Here is a 12,138-nt window from a genome sequence, read left to right as displayed (position 1 = left end):
GGAGATGAGGAGGAGCCAACACAATTCATCCTCCGGGTGCAAGACCTGTGGAGAAGTGAAACGGGTACGGCATGGGAGCAATCTACTGCCTTGTTCAACTTTATAATAAAAAAGGGCTCCCAAAAGAGGTACAGAAGGCCTTGGATAAAATAGCTGGGATAGAAGCCAAGGATAAGAGCATAATTGTGCACCATTGTATGAGGATCAAAGAAAGAGAAAGAGAGATATCACAGCGAAGGTTGGCAGACGAGACGAAGCTAGTGCAAAATAAATTAGTGAAGGTCTCAGTGTTGAATGCCACAACATCAACTGACAGGCAAGGAGAAGGAGAAGAGGGAGTGGGAAACACACCAGTCAGAATGTCTGCAACATGGGCTGCAAATGGACAGGGGCAGTGGGATGGAGAGGAACAGTACGGAGGGCCCCAATGGCAAGGGAAGCCAGCAAGAGGACAAGGTGGGTACAGAGGCTCAAGAGGGGGATTCGGAGGAATGGGAAATAGAGGATTTGGAGGGCCTGGGATGAGGGGAGGACCGCAGGGGTCATGTTGGAATTGCGGGAGGTGGGGGCATTATTCAAGAGAATGCAGAATGCGAACAATGGGTTATTAACAAGGACATCCCCACATAGGAAATGAACAGTAATATGCTCACCCACACCCAGGCAGTCCCTATAGGTTACCTATGGGAGGGAATGGGCAAAACGAGCAATGTTATAATGAGCCCCAAATGCAACAAAGACAGCACCACCAACAACAACAGCAGAGAGGTATGCCACAATAAATAGCAAGGCAGAATACTGTAAGCAACACAAAAAATAATATATTTGCAACATCTGCTAATGGCTCACCGGCATCTTTGCGCGGTGTAGCGATGGTGGGAGATAATGTATTCTCCGTTCTAGGAACGGAGACATATGCAGATTAGGACAGCCCACAGAAAGCACTTGCGTGTTGAGTCCTATCCACTACCCTAGTGGGGGCGGAGATAGGTAATAAACAGTTCATCTTTATGGTGGACTCAGGAGCTGAAAAATCATGCCTCATGGAAGGTCGGTTCTCGCTCTCGGGAAAAAATTTGGAAACACAATGGTGCTCTGGTGCTATTTTAAAAGTTCCTTATACAAAAGATCTTGACATAACCATGGAGGGAAAAACAGTGTGCACACCCCTACTGTATCACAAAGTCTCACCAATAAATTTGTTGGGAAGAGACCGCCTGATAAATTTACCATGACAATCTCCTTTACTGTGCGGGGAATAGTTTGCTCCACCCCAGGAGTGTGCCCCGTGTAGTCAATGCTGATGATTAGCGCAATGACAAACAAAGTTGCGGTAAGGGGGTGCCCATTGACATGGATATGTTTATTTATGGTACCAGAGTGTTAGCACGGGTGGTGCCAGAGATAACAAGAAAAGAATGGAAAGTACCTTCAGATTTTGTCTTCCGCCCAATTGTGAATGCAGCTATTGTACCAGGAACAATTTTGTCTATTGATCTAGAAGGGGTACAGGTTTCAAGTAAACGCAGTGCGGTAATAGGACTAGACACACATGGATGCGAGTGGAGAACAATGCTGTGCATAGACCCAAATATAATGTTGCGCGATTCAACTGATGAAGAATTGTTCACTGACAATGAGAGTGATGGAGAAATAATAATGGAAATAAGTATACCATATGATATTATGATTCAGCACAGGGAAATACACAACCCTTTCGTGACTAATGTTAATCTGCCACCTACCATATTTGACGAAGATATGGAAAAAGTCCTGCGAGAGATATGGACCACAGGCCCCCATGATGTAGGGCTATTGCAAGAAGTTACGCCAATTAAAATAAAACTGAAACCAGGTGCCATACCCCCTAGAGTACCCATTACAGCGGTACATTAGACTCAGTAATGCAGGGCCACTTGACATGCAAACAAGCTCTCGCTGCAGCGGCCAGAACAAAAGAAAAAAGCACCACCATCGTAATGCGAATCTCAGTAACCCTATACGCAGAACACTCACTCTTTGCAATTCTAGAAAGATCAAAATCAACATTAACAACACAAAGGGCAACAGCATACGAGATAAAAATATTGAGTCCAAATGTTCATGTGGTCAGATGTAAGACAGTGAACCCAGCCACATTCATTACAGAGCCCTGCACAGTAGAAGATATCCAGACACATGATTGTGCTACATATGAGGGAGAAGAGGATGATATTCCCAAAGCAAGTGAAAATGCACTACAGGAGGGAGAATTATACTTTGTAGATGGCTCAGCATCAATAGACAGTGATAGAGGAGAAAAACACATGGGAGCAGCAGTTGTAAGAATGGAAGAAGAAGAATATTAAATTATGGTACAGAAATGCCTCCCCTCTCATTACTCTGCACAAGCAGCCGAATTGACCACACTAATTGAGGTGCTGCGCACTGCTAAAGGATGTGCGGTAACAATATAAAATATAATAGACTCAGCATACGCTACAACAACAGTACACTTAAGGTTGTCACGATGGTGACGAAGAGGGTTCCGAAGGGCAGATGGTTCGCCAGTACAACATGCCGCATTACTAAATGAACTGATAGAAGCATTAACAGATCCATCAGTAGTAGCATTGGTGAAGTGCCAAGCACATACAAATAACACAGATGCGATATCATTGGAAAACGTGGCAGCAGACACAGCAGCAAAAGAGGCCGCGTATTTCAATATCTCACAAGCAATAGAATGCATTATCAAAACATTGAGCACAGATACATCGGAGGAAGGATACAGCCATACACCAATATGCCAAGTAATAGAGCTCCAAAGATGTGCACCTTTGGAGGAGCAAGAGTTATGGACTAAGAAAGGTTGCAAACAATCATCAACAGATCTAATATGGAGACAGGAACTAACAGGAAAGGTGGTGATGCCAGTGGAGTTACTAGAAATGGCATTCCAACAACTACACTTCCCAACACATGTAACTAATCAACACATTGCAGCAGAAATATAGGAAAATTGGTTTGTTCCAAATTTACAGGAACATTTGTCAAAATTCACTATAGAATGCACCACATGTCAGACATACAGTTCATGAATCACACTGAGGACACTGCAAGGAACATTATCACGTCCTGTGGGCCCGTTTAGAGAGCTCCACATTCACTATGCGGATATGGGAGAAAGATGCAACGGAGCAAGATACTTAATTGTGATAGTTTGCCCTTAATACCTAATACGAGAAGGTTCAACACTTATATGGGCAGGTGTGAAAACCATGTGGAAACATAATCACTCTGTTAATACAAACCTCACTATGCTGTATAAGAATCGCACAGCAACAGCCCCCCTTTTTCCGCTTGTTCCTATCAGGCCAAGTAATGAAAATGAGACCAATCATTATGATGGGGATTACTTTTGGGAGAATGAGTCTAAACTGATAGATATTGATGTACAAGCAACCACAGAACCTACCTCACCAGGCACTATAATGCACTTTAATATTGCTGCTACCCAAGAGACCCAAGAGACCCCAGAACCACAGGCCTAGTACACTGCGAATGAACACAATGACACAACATGAGCAGGTGTTTTTCCCATAAATTATCGAAAAGTAAAAACGATGAATGACAGGGAAGAGGGGAGGAGGAGACAGAAAAGGGGGTCGGGAGGGAAAAGATATGATATCTACCATGGCCTGGGACTAGACGAAGTAGAAGACCCCGGCCACCCAGACCAGTCAAATAAAGGGTACTCAGACATGAGTGCTACAGCAAAACAAGCCACGAACGAGAGCTGCTATGTCTGCTCTCTCATACCACATGCATCAGGCACACCTAAAATACTTGTACCACAAGAAGTGCCCTTGTCAGACGCCCAGTGTTTGATTCATCTCGTGTTATGTAGGATTCGGAGCACCTTCCAGGCACACACAGTTACAATAGAAATGCTACATAACAAGAAAACATCCACGAGCAAGCGCTAAGGAGTATTTTGTATTAAAGAGCCATTTTTTGTCATAAGAGGAACAAGATTTACAGAAAACAAGTGGCATGAAGAAACGATCGAGAGCAAAGCTGAAGCACTTAGAGGACTAACTGAAGAAAACTTTCAATGGGTCAAAGAAACGTGCACTCCCGTCTGGTCCCAGCACATTGAAAAACTCACCTGGGATACCGCTCTCGAAAAACCTATCAAGACCCAAAAAGAAATCACACATGAACTTTGTTTTCACGGAGAAGGGAAGGTGCTGATGGGTGCCAACAAGCAATTCAACAAAACAATCATCATTCCAGATATGAAAAAGAGTACAGCCGCGCTCATGGACATGTACTGGGTCTGTGCCTAACAAGCCTACCTGCATCTACCGGCACCATGGAGAGGTACTTGCGCCCTGGCCACTCAGCATTCAGCACTGATGGTAATACCAGAAATCACTATCGAAGGGGGGGGGGTTCGGCTGGCATATCAGCAGCAGGGGAATCTGCTGGCATGTCGGCAGCAGGGCAATCGGCTGACACATCGGCAGCGCCCCAACCAGCAACCACAGAGGTTTCCTCATACGACATTCTGTCTGAAAGTGACCTAAAAGACAGACTCTCCCGCAAAAGGAGGTCATCAAACTATATTTCCAGCGAATCATCCAATCTTCTCGCTGAGATCCGAGCAAAATACAAACTCTTTAACTCTGCAGAGACATTCTTTGCTTCCCTCCTAACGCCAGAACTTTAGGCGCAAACAAACACCAAATGGTAACAAATCGTCCACTGGGAGCTGATCCAACTGACCAACAACAGTGAAGAGGGATTCAATGTGATCAAGGTGGAACTTTGCGCCTTGCGTTTAATGACAATGCAGAACCGGTACATCCTAGACCTTATCTCGGCGGTGTTTGCCAGAAAATCGGGAGCGCATGCTGTAAATTCATACCTTCTGAAGACGCAGATAATGGGACCCTTTCCCACGTCATCTCAGCAGTACACAGCCTGCGGGAAAGAATGTTGAAAGAAGGAGGAATAGAGCCAAGCAACTGGTTTGACAACATGTTTAATTGGATACCATCCTGGTTCAGCACCGTGATGAACATTTTTGTCCCAGGCATTGTTTTTATTTTACTATTTTTCTGTGTGTGCCAACTAGGTATCCAATGTTGTGCAAAATCTATGCCTAACTCAACAATGATGATGGTAACGATGGGCCGACAGACACCGGTAGCCAGTATGATAGATGCACAGATGCAAACTGGAGAACCAAACCCACCAAAATATCGCATGACAGCTGTATATCGCCAGAATGGGGATAGGGTAGATCATTTGTATCACACTACCATAAAGGAGCCAAGGGAGCTTCAATGGTACAGGGAGGTGTGGGTGGACCTGGATGGGGATGGAGGAATATACATGACATGTACACCTGATGAATACGCGAGAAGTGGGCATAGCCTGAGAAGCGTATGTAGGGCTTGGATGCCAATTGTAAGTGGTTTCAACCCAGCACTCCACTTAAGTCAATGCCTAGCGTGTGATGCCCAGCTGCAACCCTTAATTATATATTTTTATGTCTAAAGTTCTTTTATTTCTGAATGATGTACCCTTATATCACGTCCCTCTCTTTGAATCCCCCCGATCTCACTGAACCAAAAAGTAGGTGGTTTTGCAAAGTTAAAAGATTTATTTGATGGATTTGAACAAGAAATATATCACACTTTTATGAATTTGAACAATATCTAGATATCACACCTTTAATATTTATACAATGATTAGCGTTGGATGGTATTGCAATCAACAATCTCTTTAATCAGTAGGAGTACGGATGAGAAGAATAATGTAGCATAGAATAAAACTTTGTGTGGGTTCAATGTAATGCAATGATAGGAATATAATGCAGCACAGAAATAATACTTTTTTGTGTTCAGTCAAATGCAATATAATCACTCTTTCCCCCTGATACTACTCAATCCCCCCTAAGATGCAAAATAGAGATGGAAGGAGAGAAAACAGGCTTCAGGAATAAACACTCTACAAATGCAGTTTCAATCCCAATTCCCCCCAACAAGCTTAGAGAGAAAAAGGAATGATTTAAAAACAGGTCAATTGCGTTTGAATGTGATTTTAAATGAATGGGAAAAATGCTAAAAATGTATTTAATTCTCTAAAATTGATTCAAAACTAGTGGGAGCCACTTTGGATAGTTCCAGGTAGACACTAGCAATGATGGTTGGATGACTAGCAGATTGAAAACTGAATTCTGAGGTTAAATGCAAGAAGTAGCTATTTTACATGTGGTGAAATTGATCCAAATGCAGATTCGCGGCAAACTTTTCAGCGCGCTAGAAACACGATTACAGAAAAAGTACAAGGAGTTGGAATGTGTTTGAAAGCTGAGGATGTTAGCTTCAATTTGACACTTAAATTTTGTTTCTAGAATGTACGGTTCAGAAGTGATGAAGGTTGTAGTAGAGATCGATTTCTTTTAAAAAGAGTCAAGGTTTTCAAATGAAAGATGCGCTTTTGAATATTACAAACAATTATTTTCTTGGCACTAAGGAGACTATGAAGATTCAAGATACCCAACGGTACAGCCACTAGAACAGGGCATCTCTGCTCTGACTTTTGCCCGCCAAGACACTTGTCTTTCTTCAGCAAAAATATTAGCGCACAGATGATATTATCACTACAATTAACAAAGGACTATATGGATGAGGGAAAGATTTGACAAAAGACAAAAGAGATTCCACAATGCAGTCTGGATATGTTGGAATGGGTTGGACGGGATTACCTAAGGATAATAGATTGGCTATGGACAATTCTATGTTAAATACTCACACTATGGTTTTGGAATAGGCCCATCAGGATCTGGTCATAGGTTTGGACTAGAATTCGGTTAGCCCACCAGACAGGATTCAGGCACCCGGTTCTGCACTCAGCACGGCACTCTGTTCTCTGCACGGCACTCTGAACTGGATCTGATGTTTACAGATATCTGGTTTCTGGATATCTGGACAGCGCTTCGCCAGTAAATCAGTTGATGGTTGAATGTGTGTCTGTTTAGGTCCTAAACAGTCCCTATTTATCTATTTCCTATTTCCCAAGGGGGTGGATAGGCAGATTATTCTAAGCCCACCCTCTACGGATCTGAATGGTCAGAGTATTCCCTCTCTCCTGATTTGAGAAGCAAGCCTAGTGTCATAGTGATGCAATTTACAATCCAGGGAAAAACCTCCCCTTTGTTTCTACACGTAAAATCTATTTTTCATAGAAAGCATTTCTACAATATCACCAACTTGCTAATAATACATATTCACATCATATATTTAGTCCCATCTTCTTGAGAGTTTTGGTTCCAAACTGACAGTTTTTCACCTTTTTGGTTGGTTACCCAGTGTCAGATCTGTACACATTTTACCACATACATGCATATGGCACCTGGGCATAATCCTGTAAACTTTCATATTCCTAGCATGATCACAATTGCTACAATATCAACATTTTAGTAGACTGGTCTCTGAATATCGCACATGGTTCAGAGTAGTCTCAAATCGTGAGCAGCATTTTTATATTAACAACCTATAAAATACATATTTTTCCAAATTGTTCACAGTTTTCTATGAGTCTTTTTCCAAAAAGATATTTTCTTGGAATTTCAGATACACATATCAGCCTAGCTCCGCCTCCAAGTTTTGGCTGGGCCAGAGCAACCTGAGCCTCTCTTCCTTAGCAGTTGGTTTCTGTCGACGCCCAAATTTTCATTTCCTTTCAGTCAAGGGAGCCTTTTGTCCCTACTCAGAGCAACAGGCCAAAATCTCCTCCCACTTCCATTAACACCTCAATGCCAGTTCCTAAGCAGAGAGCAGGAGGAAGATTGCTTTGTTTGGGAGCAGCTGTGGAATGTCTTGCTCAGTGTTCAGTGTTGCTGCCATTAGTTCACTTTAAAACACTGTTTAAAAATGGGCTTTTCTAAAATACAATTTACATTTTCTACAATTATACACATAGATCTCTTCATTCCAGTCTTTTTAAAACATAGAAATGGAATTTTAGCAACCTATATGGCTTTTGATAGCAATTTTCTTTTTTTCCACAATTTGATTTTAAGACACAAGTTTTAAACTGACAGTATAAGTAATGACAGCTAGGACGCAGGTGAGAGACGGTACTGCACCCATTTCTGACATATTTTTACCATGCAAGCACCTTTTGAATGCGGATTATTTTATGATGAAAGGTGTTTCTCCTGACATTCTGCTTATGGGGATTCCTTAAATAAGGTGATGGTGAACACCCCACAAGGATGTTGGATCTTGTCTGCTGTTTGAGAGTCATGATATTGCACTTTCAACAGCCAAGGAAAAACGGATTTTACACTTTTGGATTTTCCTGGCAATGCAGCACTGCCTTTTCAAGCAGTTCTATTTTACTCTGTGGGCAGCCCAATTCCAGGTCTCCTGTTTTGCCTATGTCCTGTACCACTGACATAGGAAAATGGATTGGCAGCCTATTTTTCAGGTTTCCTTGCACACTTCTCAGCTATTTTTAGCACGCATAAGGCTTTCCGGCGGCCATACTGTTGTTTTTGATGAAAGCAACACACAGTGATGTTGCAGGGCAGAGCCAGTGGGTCAGAACATCCCACAAGCCCCCCCTTTTGATTTGGTGTTGGACGTCCATCAATGGGAAGTCGCAAGACTGGAATGGTCAGTCTCTTTTCTTTTGGTTCCAAAAATGGCAAAGTTCATCATCTTTTTCTCCATCAGGGGTGGATCGACCAGTTCTCCTCGCCCAGTCCTAATGTGAGTATGAGCGATACTCCGGGCCCTTTGGATCTCTCCTTCGGGTCCCTGGGTGGTCCTCCTTGGTATTGGTTTCCATGGTTTCCAATTAACTATGGTTACAAAGCAAAAACATATTTATAGACATTTCCCCACCACTATTAATGTAGTGGGGTGGCCATATACATTTTGACAAATCAGGACACATTTTTTCGATTGTAATTTATGGACTATGTATGGAATATTTTATAGTTGGGATTCTAGGGAGCTGGATTGACCCCCTCTCGGGTTCCAGAAGACTCCTCCAGTTGCTGCAGAGTGTGCCTAGGATGGCAACACTTTAGTTGGTTAATTTGGACTCACTTATCTTCCCCCTCTGCCAAACTGCCTTTGGGGATGCGGATTTTGTAGGCGACTGGTGAGATTCTGTCTACAATTTCAAAAGGACCCCTCCAGCTAGACAAAAATGTGTGCTGTTTGGCCTAGTTCCTTTGGAAATTGTATAAGTAGACCCGGTCTCCTACATTGTATTCTTTTCTGGTAGTCTTTAAGTCATAGTGGGTCTTCATGCTGTCTGCAGATCTTTCTAGATTTCGCTGAGCTTAGGCAAAAGCATGTTAAAGGTGTTTTCTTCAATTTTCAACATACTCATGAGTTGTGGAGGCATTGATCAATGTTTGCTCTTGGGTTCTGTAGAACAGATGCTGGGGAAGCACCATCCTACATCCAGTCATCAACTGAAATGGTGACATTTTAGTTGTAGATGAAGGGGTAGATCTGATGGCCATTAGGACAAGAGGTAATCAAATATCCCAACTTGGCCCAGAATCTGCCACAAACCTTTTTAATATGCTCACAATTGTTTTGTTGTATCTCTCTACTGCACCACTAGAGGCTGCCAGTAAGCAATGTGTAGCTTCCTTTTGTCCCCAAGTATCTCCCACATATTTGTCATTACTTCGCTAGTGAAATGGCTACCTCAATCTGTCTCGATCCTTTGGGGTAGTCCAAAACGCGATAAGATGTGGTTGATCATCAGGGAAGCTGCTGTTTCTGCCTTGCAGTTTGGGGCCTGGAGACATTCCACACATTTAGTAAACAAGCATGTCACGGTCAACATGTACTTGTTCCACTAGAGGAGCGAATCACGGGCCCGATATAATCAACTTGTAAATCTGACCAAGGAAGTGTCACCCCCCTCTTTTGGAGAGGTACACAGTGTGTGAGGGATGTTGGCTGAAATTGTGCACACACAAGACACCCTTTCAAGTATTGGTCGAGGTCCTGCCCCATGTGTGGCCAGTATGCAACCTCACGTTAGATTTATAGTGTTGTATGAAACCCCCCTATGACCGGCTGTGGCCGCATCATGGGCGTGACTTAACATCAGGCTTCGGAATGAGGTAAGGACCACCCACTGATCATGGCCGGCTAGGCTCACCAACAAACCGCCTTGGATTCGGTACATTTTTGGACATTTTATCAACACTCTGAGGTCCTCTTTCCCTATGTAATCAGTATCCGTCAGGGGAAAGTTCTCAGGGTGTTGATAAAACTTACCAATTTTTGGATCCCCTTTTTGAGCCGTAATCAAATCAGCATCTGGGGTCTCCTTACTCCATTGTGCAGTTGAGAGTTCATTGTGAGCATTTGTCTGGGACCTAGTGATAGCAGTGACCTGGATTTCCCCCAACAGGGACTCGATCTCAAGTAGATCCCCTTGGATGGCTCCGGTTTTGGCCAGCTGATCAGCTAAGTCATTTCCAGTTTTGTCTCGTTCCTCTACTTTAGAATGACCTTTGATCTTTTTCCAGTAGATGGTCATCCCATTGGAGGTGACCAGATCATCAATATTTTGAATTAATTTTCCATGTTTCAATGGTTTGTTGTTAGCACATAGCATGCCTCTGGTTTTGCAGTTAACCAGGTGCTCCATGAACCCATTCCGTACATAATCCAAATCCGTGATTATGACCGGTTCCTGGAGTTGATGTTGGACAGCAGTGAGGATGGCTTGATGCACAGCCATCAACTCTGCCACTTGACTACTTCGGGGACCAATCTGTACCCAGCGGAGGGTTCTGTGGTCTCATGCACCCATGCATTGCTACGCCAGCCACAAGTTCTTTTTCCCCATTGTTGTCAACATGGTAAGAGCATCCATCCAAAATAGACAGTGGGCATTCCCTTACACTTGTCTTCTTCAAAGACCTTGTGTGGGGAATTGATGTATGCCTCCATGTTGTCCTCGATTTTTAGACTTTCGTCCTCGAGACAGTTTTCTCTGGCACAATCATGCAAGTCAGCCAGACCTTGTGCGAGGGGACTCTTCTTGTTTTTGGCATATCTGACCTCCACAGGAAAGCCTTGCATTGACAGAATCCAGGAAGTAATTCGGGAATTACTTACATTTCCGGGCCGGATTCTGTCACTTTGGAGGTATTGCAGAGGCTGGTGTGGAGTCTCCACTATGATGTGTTCCCCCTAGATAAACTGGTGGTAATTCTTCAATGCCCACACCGTTGCCCGGAGTGCCTTCCCACAATCGTTGATTTTTCCTCCACAGAGGATAAAGTTTTGCTCGCATAGGAGATTACTTTATTGACCTTGTCGTGCTTTTGATATAATACTGCAGTCAAGCATGTATTAGAGAACCCTGTCTCCAGGAAGAACTCCTTTTTGTTGACAGGGTAAGCTAGACAAGGCGCTTGTGAGAGGCTTGTTTTGAGTTGTCTTACTGCCTCGGCTTGTTCTGGACCCCACTCCCACTTGACCCCCCCTTCAAAAGATGATTCATGGGTCTTGTGATTTCTGCGTAGTCCTCAATGAACTTTCTGCTGTAATTAGTCATCCAAGGAGACTCCTTAGTTCCAGCAGAGTTGTGGGGTCTTTCAATTTCTGAAATGCTTCCACTGTCATTTCCTGAGGACAGAGACCCAGAGGAGTAATCTCATGCCCCAAAAAATGTTCACGGGTTCTACACCACTGTGCATTTTGAAAGGAAAGTTTTGCTCCAGCTGCCCTCAACTGTGTCAGAACATAACGGATCTCCGCTATGTGTTCCTCCACAGTTGAGCTTTTTATGAGAATATCATCTACATAGGCGGATGTGTGGATGTTGGTGCGACCACAGTCATATGAGTCCACCGCAAAGAGATCTTGAAAATCCAAGAAAACCTGTTTCAATTTTTGCCTTTGCTCCAGAGTCTCACAGGCATCAGCTAGGTTGACTCTCTCTGCAACCATCTGCGTGAAGCCTGGAAAGACTTCTGGTTTCGCTATCTCTGCGGCCTCCTCCAGCTGGGTGGAGAAGTCCCTGGTCAGAGTGCTAATTCGGACCGGTGGCTTCAGATGGGGAAGGCAGTCCTCACGGATCTGGAAAATCACC

This window comes from Ambystoma mexicanum, chromosome 5q (genome assembly GCF_040938575.1).
Source record: "Ambystoma mexicanum isolate Mex_15411 chromosome 5q, UKY_AmexF1_1, whole genome shotgun sequence".
NCBI lineage: Eukaryota > Metazoa > Chordata > Amphibia > Caudata > Ambystomatidae > Ambystoma > Ambystoma mexicanum.
Note: the sequence above shows the minus strand (reverse complement) of the source record.